Raw genomic sequence first — 15,717 nt, forward strand, 5'->3', positions numbered from 1 at the left:
CACCTCTCTCCAATATTCACTGGCAGCACCCTGTCTTGGCAATTTTCCACAGACATGAGATGGAGGAGGTTTTGACCTTCACCCAGGAAGATCCAAATGATGGCAAAGTACCCCCCCTCCCAAAAAAGGATGATCATCAAATTATCAGAAAAGTCGTCTCTGAATCCTTCAGAGGCCGGTTTTCTGAACTTGCCCTTGCTTGTTTGTACACGTTGTACGATTTGACATTGCCCCAACTCTCCTCTTATGGATGTGCTTCTGGTTAGGATTTGGAACAAAGATAAGACTTTATTCACTCAATAGCAACAAGAAACACCCAGATAAAACTATGAGCATGAGTTTTACGGAGCTAACAAGGAATGGTGCATAAAAGTGAGCCCTGATATACCGAATTATGGAAAGAAATATGCTTTTATTTGCTTAGGCCCAAACAATGGTAGCTTCCATAAATGAGGCCAGATACCTAATACTGATGTGGTCAGGCAGAATTGTTTAGCTCTACATAGAGAGGTATTTCAGAAATGAGGAAAAATCAACTGAACCTTAGATTACAGTAGTGGCTGGCAATGTTAATAGTAACTATGTCTGGTGATGGATGTGAACTGAACTTAATGTGGTGACCATTTCACAATATATACAAATACGGAATCAGTATGTTGTACACCTAAAACTCATATAATGTTGGGTGCCAATTATATCTGTATTTAAAAAAACCCAATTAGGTGTCAAGTTGAAAATAACTGGGAAAAATAAAGGAGATTTCTAATTTCCAATAAAAATTATAAACCCACAAAACCAGGAAACTAAAAATAATTACAAGAGAGACAGACAGAAAGAACCCTATGCAGTTTGCTCAAATACAAACATAATTAAAAAACAACACTCTAAAGTAGTAAGAGGAAATAACCCATTCATAGAGATAATAAACAATAAGAATTATAGCCTACTTCTAGTCAGAAACAATGTAAATCAGGTGATAAAGGACTGGTATCTTTAAAACGTTAAAGAAAAAAGCAATTAACAACCAAGAATTCTGTTCTGTTATTCATGGAAAATATCCTTCAAGCATTAAGTTACAACCATGACTTTTTCAAATAAATAAAAGATGTGAGAGTTTGACTTCATCACACTTATAATTTAATATTTCAGATGGAGGAGCATCTGGTGGCTCAGTTGATTGAGTTCAAAATACACATTCTTTTCGAGGGCACATGGACCAGTCACCAAGGTATGCCATATTTTGGGCCATTGAAAACCTCAATAAATCTATAAAGAATGAAACAATATCATTATAAACCATCAATAATAACATGTTTTAAAATTCCCCATGGAATTAGACAATGTCCTCTGAAGAAAAGTTACAGGGAGACCAGAAAACAGTTTGAGTATAAATATTCAAAAAAATCAAAATTTATGTACTATGAAAACATCAGTGTTTTGAAAATATATATATATATTCTTAATATGTTTATATTAGAAAAGAAAAAACTTTTAATGTCAATGACTGCATTTCCATGTTAAGAGACTAGGAAATTCAGAGCAAGTGAAACCCAAAGTTAGCAGAAGAAAGGAAATGATAAAAATGAAAGCAATAGTCAATGAAACTAAGACACCATAGAGTAAATCAGTAGAGCCATTATGGGTTCCTTGAAAACATTATTAAAATTGATAGATCTCTAGCAATACTATTCAAGAAAAAAATACCAATTACCAATATTGGGAATGAAATAGAAGACACAGCCATTGATTAATCATTAAAAGGACAGTAATTATAAGTACCATTATGCCACTAAATTTTATGGATTACTTAGAATAGACAAATTCCTTGAGAGACAAAATTATCAAAACTGACATACAAAGAAATAGAAAATGTGAGTAGCTCTCGATCTACTAAATAAACTTAATTTATAATTAGAGACCTTTCCATAAAAAAAAAAAAACTTCAAGCCCAAATATCTACCTTGAACAATACAAATTTTGGACAAAATCTTTTAGAAAACAGAGAGGTTATTGCTTCCTAATTTATTCAATGATTTTTCTAAAACCCTAAAACAAAACCCTGACAAGGAACATTACAAAAATGAAATTAAAGACAAATGACTTTGCATGAAGCAATTGTCTGCCACACTAGTTGGGGCTTCTAAAACTTAATTTGTTCCGAACAATCTACCTGGAGATAGTACAGATCTCAGTGGTTAAGGGCCAAGTCCAACAACAGTGCTCTCCCCATCTTCACCCCCACACACTTCAGATAATGCCTGTGCTCCTGGCCAACTGGGTACAGACTAGAGGTTCCAATGACTCACTCTTTGAGTTCAATTAGTTTGCTAGAGCAGTTCACAGAACTCAGGAAACACATTTACCATCTTATTTAAGGATGTAATGGGGGACACAGGTGAAGAGACATGTAGGAAGAGGTCTGAGTGAGCATGACAGCTTCTGCCCCTGGGGTGTTGGGTTGCATCACCCTCCAGTATGGATGTGTTCACTCACCCAGAAACTCTCCAAACCCCATAATGTCGCGATTTCTATACAGGCTTCTTCACCCAGGCATGAAAAATTGTCAATACCATTCCCACCCTTGCTCCCTTCTCTGGAGGATTGGCAGTGAAAATACCAAGCTTCAAATCAAGGCACGGTCTTTCTGGTAGCAGGCCCACACCCAGGAGCCATTCAGGAGCGAAGATGTTTCCAGTCCTCTCATCACTTAGCAATTTCCAAGGGTTTTAGGAGCCCTCTGCAAGAAACAGGGGCGGAGACAAGTATGTGTACTTTCTGTTATCTCGTAATGGTCTCTATCTTCCATTGGAGTGTGGATCACACAGGTGCACAGCTTCATCAAAACTCATGGAACTGGAAAATTAAGATCTATGCATTTCACTGTGCAGTAAATTATACCAAAATTAAAGAAAAAGAAATCTTTAGATCACATAGTAGGCCAGAAATCCACCCTCATCTCTATTATCTTGAGTTATGTTCAACTGCATCAACCAATGAAGTCCAGATGGAATTGAGGAATGTGGAGTGGATTTTAACCCTGTCCATAAAACAGAATAATCACAATCTAAGTTGCTTACATTTTTCATCATCTGATAACATTTTAGATTGAATCAATTCATCTTTAGACTTCTTCTGATTAATTTGGGGAAATGAAAGTTACAACATGTACACAAAGCTTTTCCTCTCTCATATTTTCCTCTTGCTCAGCCCTGGCCAATGGATCCCATTCTAAGTTCTGGTGCGATCCCAGGTCTCTGGGTCAGTGGCTCAAGTTTGGGTTAGCTTCTGCTCAAATTTATCCAGTTCCCTTTGTGACTTCAGAAGTAGAATAAGCCAATGATCACAGTTACATCTCCAGTTTCAGGAGCTCAGTGAGCAGTGCCGTGGATGGCAGCCACCACGCCGCATCTCCAAGATGTCAGAAGTCCAAATCCCAGAGCCTGCCAGGAGCTCCGTGGCAACCGACACCCAATGTGCTTAGAAGAACCTTGCATAGTAGCATCTCCCCAGAAAAGGGCTATTCCTGGAAACCAAGCCATGCTGCCTTCTAGAGCTTTGTGGCTCCATCAGCTGCACAGGAGAACGGGGGCAGTGTTACTAAGAGGAGGTGCAGAGTGAAAAAGCAGAGAGAAAAAGAGAAAGGCATTTTCCTTTTTGTTTATCTCAGTTATCAAGACTCTCTCACCAGTGAATTTAAAATGCATTGGGGGAGGTTTCCCATAAATAGGTTAGCTGCAAAAATATTCCCACAATGGTGCAGACCGCCTCATCTGAGGAGAGCATCTTCAGAAGCACTGTTTTTCTGACAAACTTTAGACATTTTAAACGCAGGCAACACTCACCCTCAGGTCTTCCCCAAGGCCTTCTTATTCTTTTTAGCATCCTTCATAAATATTTAAGAAACACTTTCTTAACCTCTTCCTTCAGCTTCTGCATTCCCAATATCTTAATCCTGAGTTAAAGAAGACCACTTGGTCTAGGACATTCTTCCTTTTATGAGCAGTGGTGACAGAAAGCTCTCCAAAACGCACCAGGCATGGCTTTGCATTTCCTGAGAAAGGAGAGAGAAAGGAAAAGCAAATGTTGTTTCATTCACTAGGGACCAAAAGGCCCAATTGGAGCCTCTCATCAGGATCTCCTATTCTTTTCTTTAAAATTTTTTTAATGTTTTATTTATTTTTAAGAGAGAGAGAGAGAGAGAGAGAGAGAGAGAGAGAGAGAAAGAGAGAGAGAGCGAGCATGAGCAGGAGAGGGTCAGAGAGAGAGGGAGACACAGAATCCAAAGACAGACCCCAGGCTCTGAGCTAGCTGTCAGCACAGAACCTGACGAGGGGCTCGAACCCACTAACCATGACATCAAGACCGAGCCAAACTCGGATGCTTAACAGACTGAGCCACCCAGGCACCTGTTTTTTTTTTTTTAATGTTTATTTCATTTTGAGAGAGAAATAAAATGAGTGAGAAGGGTAGGAGCAGAGAGAGAAGGAGAGACTGAATCCCAAGCAGGCTCTGCATTGATAGCACAGAGCCCGATGTGGGGCTCGAACCCACAAACCGTGAGATCAGGACCTGAGCTGAAATCAAGAGTCTGGCACTTAACCGACCGAGCCACCCAGGCACCCCAGGATCTCCTAATTTGAGGCAAGCTGGACTGGCTCTGAGGGACTCCTCTCTCTCCCACAACCAGACTGGATGTGTCGATCATGGGGTCCACTAGGCTGCAACTTGAGGTGCCTGAAGTGAGGCTGCCTTAGCCAACCTGGGAACAAGCATCTCCCCCAGAGCTTTCCTCTCCTGCATAAACTGTGCCAATCAGTTGTGCAGCTGCCTTTGCAGCTTGGGGCTCCCAAGGGAACCACCCTTCGTTGAACATTTGCTGAGCAATGCCAGATTTGTCATTTTAAAGACAAGGGATTTAGGAAGAAGGCAGTATCCCAAATCCTGGCCAGCCTAACATAGCCACAGCATGATACGTTCATAGGGAAAATTAACACAATAGGGCAGTGAAGGCAAACGTGGATGCTATATTATTAAACCACAGCTGCAAACTCAGATTTCCACCTGGATGCTTACCCTTTGAGCCTGGTGGTCCCTAACTAGACTGGGGAGGGCAAATTCATGGCCGGTATAATCTGTTGTCCCATGGGACACTCACTGCCAAGAGCAATAATGCAACACGGCCTCAGAATCCTTCTCCGTGGAACAGCATGGCGCAGGAGAGGAACACTGTTTATACTCTTGCACTGGATTAAAAGTACGACTAAGAAGCCTGTTCTTTAGGCTCTTTTTCCCAGTCTATGTTCCTTCTTGTCCTAAGGTGGGCAGGGGTGGTAATGAAAGAGATCTCTTTTTTTCCAAATGAGAGGCATGCCCTTTTATAATCCTAGAAGAAAATTATCAAATTTTTTAAAACTTAGAGAGACCAAAGGCTTGGGACCCACCAAACAGGTTTCTAAGTAGAAATGAGACTTTCTTTTGTTTTATTTCAAACTGTGACCTCATAGGTCTTGACCCATATCAGACCCCTGACAAAGGATCCTGGTGGGAGAGGGGTGGGGATCCCAACTTCCTGCTCATGTGAAAATGTGAAAGTAAAATATTTACACTGACATCACTGTGTTAAAAGTGATTGTTGTTATCTTCAATTTATAGATTAGGAAACTGAGGCTGGGGAGACAAACTTACCATCTTGAGGTCACAGAGCCAATGAGAGTTGGAGTTTAATTGTAATGTGCCCATGACAGCAGTCCCTTGCTTCACTTTGCTCCTAGGTAATCCCCTTCACCAGAGGACTAGGAGTTAACAATGTCTGTGGATCCCAATGAGGCTGTGCGTATAGCAGACCAAGATGGTATGATTTATGGGCTAATGGAGAACCCTACCTCCTCACCTCCCCACTGAACCCTAAGAACCAGGTACTTGGAGCTCTATGATAAAAGATTCATTGCTTGAGAACAATCGTTACTTACACTAGACATTTTTCAATCAAAACATCCCAGAAAGGAATAAGCATCCTCTGTTATTTATGTCTGAACACTGTACCTGTCTGACACGTGACATAGGAACCCAGCTTTAAGAGAGCACATACTACCTACTGGAGAAGGAAGGAGACTATCTCCTAGAGAAGGGAGCTGGCTTTGCAGTTAGGCAGGAAAAGCTTCCTTCCCATAGCAGAGTACAGAGAGCTTGCCCTTCGCTTGGGTGAACATGTATCAGCACAGCAGAAAGGTGACTTCTACTAAGTCAAGAACACTAGTTTTAAGCTCTCTTCCCCATAGTAGGGCAATGGTTAGTCCCAGAAAAAGAGGGGGCCTTCAGTTGGCACACTTTCTAGCATCTCACCTGAGTTTAACCTGTTTCTCTGATGCTTCCTAGCTAAAGTGCTAACAAATCGTATGTTTATATTGATTTACTTGTCAGAAAGTTCATTATGAACCTGAAATGCCTGAAATGCAAGGGAAAAAAAAAATCTCAGTTTCCTCCGTTACTGATAAAAATAAGGAGCTGACTCTGGTGCTGAAATCATTCTTACCTCTCAGGACACAAAAGACCTGGAAACGGTGTCACCAAGCATGAAATTGGAGTGTAGACAGGTGGTGCTAAAGGTACAGGAAGCGGTGACTATCTGGGACAGAGAGTGCATTTGAACCTCTGCACGTCCCTGGTCTCAGGACCATCCAGACCCTGCAAAAGACCAAAGATGAAAGTTGGTCATGTTTGCTATGTTAAATAAACTAGCCTTATGCACCCAGACACCGGCATGCTCTCCATTTTTGCATTTAAAGGAAATCTTTATAATGCTGGATATTTACATCAGCTACCATTTTTCCTTTTTTAAAAAACAGAATATTGGGTAGCTATTACCTACCTGAGTCTAGGGAAAAGAGCAGGCAGGTTTTGACTGGCAAGTTAGGTATTGTGGTGGTGGCGAGAGTTTGTCCTGGCCCTTTCGAATTCATTGTTCTTATCTTTTAACGTCTGCTCTAGGACACGAGTCCTGTTCTGTCCTTCATTCCCATGTGGTTGTTGTGATAGTCACACAGGTCTATGAGAAGTTTCTGGGGCTATCTTCTTGGTTTCCCAGCCACATCATATTGCTAATCCATTCCAGATCCTTCAAGACTTTCTTCCCTACCAAGCAATGTTGACCTTGACAACCACATAGATTGTGAAGAAGGAAGGCTAGTGCAGGGCTTCTTGCCCTGCTAAAGAGATATTTAAATGTCATAACTCTAATGGACAAACCACTGGAGGAAGAGGCCAGGAGGGAACATAGGGAACGTGGTGGGGGTTAGGTGGAGGCCAGGAAGGAGCAAGAGAGTGGCCCTTTGCCCAACTTTTGCCAGAATCAGTTGTTTTAATTATTATTATTAGGACAGCCTATTATTAGGAATCCTGCTTCCTTTTTCTTGTCGATATGTTTATACTACTCCAGAAGAAAGATTTTAATTTGAAATTTATTGTCATCTTTTACTGTCTGACCGTGAGAAGCCATCTCACATTTCCAGACTGAAAAGGGGGATGAGTCTGAGTAGCCTGACCAAATGCAAAGCACTTATGCTATTTTATCCTTTCGGTCTCTTGTCTTTCTGTGTTCCCAGGGAAACACTAATACAAAGTAAAATATCTGAGTATGTTGGATATTTTCTTAAACTATACTTCTAACTATGCCACTTTCTAGCTCATAAGCCTTCAAACTCAAATCCAAATCCCTTTATAGAGGGCTCTGCCTTCCCTTTTGGCTTTTTCTTTTATATTCAAACTGGATAGCATTATGGTTTCCCAAGTTTATTCCTCCCCCTGTACTTTCCCCAATGGTTTTCTGTCAAAATTCTGCTAAATCGTTTTTTTTTTAATTTTTTGAGAGACAGAGAGAGACTGAGTGCGAGTTGGGGAGGGGCAGAGAAAGGAGACACAGAATCCAAAGCAGTTTCTAGGCTCTGAGCTGTCAGCACAGAGCCCAATGCAAGGCTCGAACTCATGAACCAGGAGATCATGACCTGAGCTGAAGTTGGATGTTTAATGGGCTGAGCCACCCAGGCGCCCTGAAATCCTGCTAATTCTTTAAGGTCTGCCTCCCAGATGGTTGGTGATTCCTTCTCCTGAATGTAAATGCTTCTTCCTTCCATCCCCTTAGAACCCGTGCAGGTGTCTGTTGTGTCCTTACTCTTCTCCGCCTTGCCGCCTTCTATTATACATTATTCGTGCACCAGCTAGGCCCACATCTGAGTGTAAATACCTTCTGAGGGGACTGGTGAGTGTCTTCGTTGCCCAGTGCCCTCTGAAGGCCCTAACGCTTGCAGGCTGTACAACTCTGGTGACCTCTAAAGCCAGTTTGTTCACCTCATTTGTCAAACCCACCCTTCTACAGATGCCCCTTGGAAGTTAAGATGTGTCAGTTGATAACTTGGAAAGTGCATTCCTCATGTTTAAAGAAGAGAATGTTAACTCTGAAAGAAGACACGAAATATCCTGGTATCCTTCTATTTGGTGCAGTCACAAACCTGGACCTGCCAAGACCTCAACTTTTAATGCTCTTTTATTTTTAAAAAATTCTAAGTTTATTTATTTATTTTGACATATATGGAGACAGCATGAGTGGGGGAGGGCCAGAGAGCGAAGGAGACAGAAAATCCCAAGCAGTGTCAGCACAGAGCCGGATATGGGGCTCAAATTCACAAAACTGTGAGATCATGACCTGAGCCAAAACCAAGTGTCTGCCACTTAACCGACTGAGTCACCCAGGCACCCCTGACTTCTCTATATTTTAATACCTCCACCTCTTCCTCTTTTGAAGGCTGAGACAGTCCACATTAAAACAAAAAAAATCTGGGACAACTAGAGAGAACTGAGTTTGGGCATCACTGAGAAGGACATGGTAAGTTCTCCTTCAGGAAAATGAAACTGAATTGGAGCCATCCCAGCTATCTATCTGTGTCTTTTATATTCAAAGATACTGCCGCTGACTCTGTTGCTAAATATGTGCACGAGGAAGGCTGAAAAGACCAATGTTAGCAGCTGTCCTTTCTACAGTACATTTGAATTAAGGCTGTTCGTTCCTTAGCAGCTGTAGATGCTGTTTGCTGAGGATGTTGCTATTTTTGATCCTGCCTTCTTCAAAAGAGAAGACAAAGGAAAGAAAGAAAGGAAAAGTCACACCATCTCTCGTTGGTCTCATGTCCAGCTGCTCTGTGTCCATCTTCCTGAGGCTCAGGACTCTAAAGCAGTGTATACCCACGATTTCTGTGCCCCATTTTTGGTTCCCCTTATGGTGATACCTATTTACTGAATCTGCAGTCGAACGTTAGCCTCACATCTGGAGCATCAGAGAAGTTGCAAATTATGTTTCAGTAGAGATGGCTCACAGGTTGCATTCCAGGATTTCAGTATTCTGTTCGTGTCTAACAATTTATTAATGAGTATCGGCTCCTTGGTGGCACTGGTGGAACCACTCAGAATGAGGCATAGGAGATTTGAGGGGAATCCAAGCCCCCACACCACATAGCTTTAAATTTCCTTCTCCCATCAGCATTTAAACCTCCTGTACCTTGACACCCCACTTTACCCACCAACCCCTCCCACAAGCATGGCCATCACCTTGATTGATGCCCTGAGATCTGCTTACTGGACACGTTGCCCAACCTGTCTCCTAGAGCAGAGTGTGATGACTGTTTCTGGATCTTAACTGGTGAAAAAAATCTCTGGGTTTATGCAGATGAACATGTAACATCTAATTCTCATGGGCTTTCTTTCCCTCATTATGACTGCCCAACGGAACACAATTTCTTGCATAGGCTCTAGACATTTATGCCTCTGGCTTACATTCACTGACATTAAAGACCCCACACTCCTACCACCAGCATTCTCCTGTGTCACTAGAATATTTTGTTCACTTGAGCCCACTACCCCTTAGCCAGGCAGCTCAAATCTTGCCTCCCGGGACCTCCTCTTACGCAGTTTCCATGTTCTTTTCATCCACCAGGGACATGCTAGGAGAAAACAAAGATTCTCTGGTAGTTCCCTCTCTACAGCACTCAGTGGAAATCATCCTAAAATATTCATATGCCACTTACAAACTGTGGTCCTCCAAAGTCAATCCTAATCCTCCTCCTCATGGCGAGAGGCACTGTGTCCTTAGGCACTCTGTGGCCTCAGGGTCTCCAGTGTGGTGCTAGAACTTTGTGACCTTGGTTCATCGTCATGCTCTGTGCCTTGGAGCTTGTGACCTTTGAAAGCTGTTTTTGGGGCACTTGGGTGGCTCAGTCAGTTGCGTGTCTGACTTCAGCTCAGGTCATGATCTCACGGTTGGTAGGTTTGAGCCTCACATCAGGCTCTGTGCTGATGACACAGAGCCTGGAGCTGCTTTGAATTGTGTGTCTTCCTCTCTTGCTGCTGCTCCCCCTGCTTGTGCTCTCTCTCTCAAAAATAAATAAAAATATTAAAAAAAGAAAAGAAATGAAAGCTATTTTCTCCTCTAGTTATCTGTACAATAAGAATAATAATAGTATTTACATCAGATAGTTCCTATGGGAAATGAGTGATTTACCATATATGCAATTTATATAAATAAATATAAATTAACTAAGTAAGCTATGGAACTTTCTTACTCACACACACAGTTTTGTGTACCATTTATAAAAGTCTATAGAATATACCAAATCCATTGTTTTCAGGGTGTTTTAACTGGTCAGGATTTTGCCAGAACTGATGAGTTGACAACTGATTTGCTTTATTTAGCTTTTTATTACCCACCCTCCCCTTCTCTCATTGTGATTTCAAAGAAATCCCTATCATTCTTCAGCAGCTTAAAGGTCATGGGAAAAAATATGTAGAATATGTAGACATCCAGTTCTACTCATGATTTTAAAATATTAGAGCAGACTGTCTAGCTTTGGAAACCAGCATCTGTATATATAGTAGTGTTTACTAAAATATTGGCATGTAGAAAGCCATACATTTCAATCAAATTTCACTGAACGTTTATAAATGCACTTAAATATGCTTGAGTCTACTGTTTTCTTCATGTGTTTTGTCATAAGTCAAATCAATGAATTACATGTCAGCATTTCTCCTTGGAATGCTGGGAGAAGAGTATATTTCTTACATTTTATGAACACAAGTCAACTAGCCTGTCATGATCACTTAGGCCAAGAAAACAACCACTCATGTTTATTAAATGCCAGAGCCATGCTGAAATGTTCATGAAGAATGAGCTGACTCTGTGCGAGTGAGAGGAATACAAAGTATCATTCTCTGGGATCACAATTAGTATTTGTATTAGCAGAAAGTTAGTTTAGGGAAACTGTAAGTGACCTAACAACAATCTTATAACTTTGTCAATGAAGTAAGTGAATGTCAAAGAGGTGAACATCACAGAGCTCATTATCTTTTGACCAAGCTCATCAACCCTCCCACTATACCTGCCTAAGTCAGCAAAGAAGAGAACAGGAAATACAGTTAGTGCTAAGGATTCCAAATGGAAATCTGGAATTGTTATGCGCTTACCAAAATTTCAAATATGTTTGATGAGTCAATGTGGCCCAAGCCCAAAGGTGATGAAAGTGAACTCTCTTCTTTAAGTCTGATCCTCTCCAAAATCTCTGCTTTTCTCAGAAAAAGTCAAATATCTCATGACTTGCTATCTTACCTGACCAGAGCATCAAGATCGACATTATTAGGCTCTAAGAGCATTCCTTAATAGCATTTCACAGTGGGAGAAGAAGAAAAATAAAAATGTAGAAATTGGTCTTGTGTTACCTCATGTTGTTAATTTGATGTGATTCACTAAGCGGCTGTTTTGGACTGTACTTTAAATGAGTTCAAAACTCACCTTCAGAGTTTTGAGACTTGTTCTCATAACCCCCACCATCATCACTAAATAACTTTCTAACATGGTCTGTAACCTTTTCATTAGGTCTTTGGGTAGGGGGTGTGGGGATAATAATAAACATGCCTCAAGCAGGGTTTGTCTCCAAGTCTCAGGCTACTGGTAAGAATAAATGCACAGAGATTCTTTATCTATATCTGAATGTTTAGCATATTAACATATTTTATCACTTGAGTATTTTTCTCTTATGGCTGGTTTGTTTGTTTAAGTAACAATTGCAGAAGTCCAGGGAGAAAATATAGTCCCTTCTTTACAATAGGTCTTTACACAAATTTGTGTTTTTGTCTTGGAGTGGAAACATCCTATAACTGTACATTCTTTTGTTTATTAAGTTTTTAATTTTAATTCCAGTGTAGTTAGCATTATATTAGTAATATTAGTTTCAGGTGTACAATATAGTGATTCAACAATTTCATACTTTACAACAAGTGCACTTCTTAATCCCTATCAACTATTTCAGTGACTCCCCCCACTTTTCCCCAACCTCCCTTCTGGCAACCACCAGTTTGTTCTCTGTAGTTAATAGACTATTTTGGGGTCTCTCTCTTTCCCTTTTGTTTCTTAAATTCCACATATGAGTGACATCATATGATATTTGCCTTTCTCTGGCTTATTTTGCTTAGCATTATCTCTCTAGCTCCATCCATCCCCTTACAAATGGAAATATTCCATTCTTTTTATGGCTGAATAGTATTTCAGTGTGTGTATATGTGTGTGTATATATATGTGTGCGTGTGTGTATACATATATACATTTATATATATATCTTTATCCATTCATCTGTTGATGGACACTTGGGCTGCTTTTATAATTTGTATATTCTTAATCTATTGATATATTACATCTTTACCTCTAGACTTTCTAACTTTCTTCACTCTGTTATCTAGGTCAAGATTCTTCTGATTGCAAGAGATAGACACTCAAAGCAAATTAACACAACCCTATAAAAAGAGGTTTGTTGGTTTGGGTTCTTCAGAAGCCTCGTGGCAAATTTAACCTCAGGCAAGACTGACTCTAGAAACTCAAATGATATTGTCGGCTTTGCTCTCTTTCTGTCTCTTTCCTCTTTCCCATAATTTCTTCTGATTTTCTGTTCCAGAAGACATGCTTTCTCTATTTTGGCAGGGGAGAAGGCAAGTCAACCTCAGATTTACAGCTTTTCAACATCACTCAGTATCTTTTATATAAAGAGACTTCATCTCTCCCCTGTCCAAATGTTGTTCCAGGAAATGGACTTTGATTGGTCAGGTCCCCAGTCATGGATTAGTAAGTGTTGCCAAGGGGAGAGGTTCCTGTTACAGATCCAGCCTGGGTCATGTGGTGGAGATTGGGATGCCCTATGTGATAGCTCCCTTAGGACCTTAAGAAACGGGAAGGAATTCTGCAAACAGAAAGAGATGCTATAATCAGAAGAAAAGGTATTGGAAAGTGTGCTAAGGAGGCTCAACATGACAGTTACCATAGGTTGGTACACTTGACTTTAACTTTCTCAGCAGGGATAGCTTAAAGACAAGACACATGGTTCCAAGAGACAGGATGTGGTGCTAGGACTAATGATTACCTCGTCCCTGACCAAGGAGACACCACCACTTCCTCTGAACAGGGATGTTCTTTAGTCATTGTCCTTTATCTGAAACTCCCACTCTCCTCTCTGCATGAATAAGGGGGGAAGGTGTGCAGCATTCCTGCCAAAGGACCGAAGTAGGTCTCAGATTTGCAGGTGGGAGAAAATAGAAGAGCTGTCAGGAAACAAGTTTCATAGTTATTAGAACATTAGCTTTGTGTCAGGTTCAAATCTCAGATTGACAACACATTGGTTTTGTGTCCCAAACATTTGTGAGACTCGGCTTCTACCTCATTGGGTTCTTGTGAAGATTTAGTAAAATAATATACATAAAATATAGGGCAGAACATGTGGTGACAAGGAAGCTCTTCAAAAGCAATATCCACCACTATTATCAAGGATATTATTCTATTATTATTATTATTATTATTATTATTATTATTAGGCCTCTGTTTCTCAAACTGGAAATGAAGAGTAACAATTTGGGATGGTGGAACCCATTAAGGGCCTGATGGGATGATGAAATACACATTGTTATGTAAGTGCACAAACTCTCTCACACAAGAACTCTGTATTCTCACCTTAGTCTTCAAAGCCCCCACTGAGTCAGATGTCATTAATATCCAGTTTTCAGAGGAGGAAGATGAAACTTAGCAGGATTGTGATTTTTGTCAGGTCACATAACTGGTAAAGTCACAGAGGCAGGAATCAAACATGGGTTTTCTGTTCTCTCTTAATTAAACCACACGGGAGAGACCTATTTTTCTGAAAGCCCAGCATGTGCCAGAGTACGGCCCTGCTAATCAGATGGCATAATGGGCATGGACAGTGGCCTGAGAACAGCTAGAAAATTTCCATGAGGTTACCAAGGATCAGACTATTTTTGCCAGAGACTGTCTCTGAAGGTGATAGTAGCTGGCAAGTTGTAACTTGCTGGAAAGAAAGGAGGTAAGAAAAGTTCAGAAGGAGGAGAAGCAGAGTGAAAGAACAGGCTGGAGATTGGGATGAGGACAATCAAAATCTGCCTGATTAGGACTTGCAGGAAGCCAATGTTATATTTTTAAACTTCTTGTACTTTTTGGTAAAAGAAAACAACATATCCTTACCCCCAAGGGCAACACTTATTAGAGAGTTTAAGAGAGGGGAAAAAGAAATAATAATATCTATTTTGAGAATAAATTGAATTAACTTTTCTCTTTGATCTTTAAGACTTTTAACCTTTGAGAAGTGATGCCCTAAGGGATTTCTGTAAAAGAGGCCTCATTTTTGCTCATTGGGTTGATTGCTATTTAGTTTAGTCCCCTTCCCTTTCAAAATCTCTAATTTTTAACGGACATACCCTATTACTCAAAATATCACCCTGTAAAAACACTTTCTTCAATAGTGACACAGGGATTTTATTTTTAATTATTATTATAAATCCAATTTTCACCTTCTTCTGGTTTTCTCAGATATTTTCACATTCTTTTAGGGACAGGTTTTGGAAGTCTCTGGAAGAGAGCAGCAAATACATATATATCAAGACTACAGGCAACACTTGAGCTTTGAAAAATGTCAAAGAGGGCAACCAGAGTTGAAATCACAAACCTGTCCTCTGGGCCCTTTATTTGTATATAGTTGATTTTTACTTTTTGATTCTCTGATGTTCTCTTTCCTACATACATAGACAAAAGCCAGAATATAAATGTATGAACAAAAGAAATGTTATGTAGATTTCAGTTCTTCATTACCCCCAAAGGGATTGTGCTCAGAATAGGCAAAGGACATTGATATACATGATCTCCAAGGTGAGATAATTTCACTCTGATATGAAAGGGAGACTTTGCATATATAGTTTGAAACCATATATAAACATAAAAATGAATGTCTGATTTTGTTATCAGGGTAATATTGACCACGAGAATAAGTTAGAGCTCGTTCTTTCTATTTTTTGGAAGAGTTTGAGAAGCATTCATATTAATTCTTCTTTAAGTGTTTGGTAGAATTCACCTGTAAAGCGATCAAGTTCTGGGCACTTTTTTTTTGTTTTAAGATTTTTGAACTACTGATTCAATCTGTTGACTTTTTATAAGTCTATTTAGATATTCTGTTTCTTTTTGAGTCAGTTCTGGTAGCTTGTGGCTTTCTAGAAAATTGTCCATTTCATTTTTTTTCCCTTCCACAAAAGGAAAAGAGCTGAAGAAACTGGAAATCAACTACATTTCTTAGATCCACCAGAGACCTGAGGTCACAGGGCAAAGTGCCACCCTGTGCCCCTAGAGGCAGA

The 15,717-nt window shown here is 40.2% G+C and overlaps 1 long non-coding RNA gene across 5 annotated transcripts in view; it reads right to left on the minus strand.

Moving 5' to 3' along the window:
• Positions 1–1,137: 1,137 nt before the first annotated feature.
• LOC115279074 overlaps positions 1,138–15,717 on the minus strand; it is a 32,838-nt gene continuing 18,258 nt past the window's right edge. For 2 of the 5 annotated variants that reach the window (XR_003903185.1, XR_003903187.1), the window contains exons 8-10: positions 6,533–6,684; positions 3,843–4,051; positions 3,011–3,570 (exon numbers count right to left, since the gene is read on the minus strand). This is a non-coding gene — a long non-coding RNA (uncharacterized LOC115279074). Of the gene's footprint in view, positions 1,267–2,052; positions 3,571–3,842; positions 4,052–6,532; positions 6,685–15,717 lie in introns of those variants that run through there. The other 3 variants (XR_003903186.1, XR_003903189.1, XR_003903188.1) reach the window with 3 other exon arrangements.

This window comes from Suricata suricatta, chromosome 15, assembly GCF_006229205.1.
Source record: "Suricata suricatta isolate VVHF042 chromosome 15, meerkat_22Aug2017_6uvM2_HiC, whole genome shotgun sequence".
Lineage (NCBI taxonomy): Eukaryota > Metazoa > Chordata > Mammalia > Carnivora > Herpestidae > Suricata > Suricata suricatta.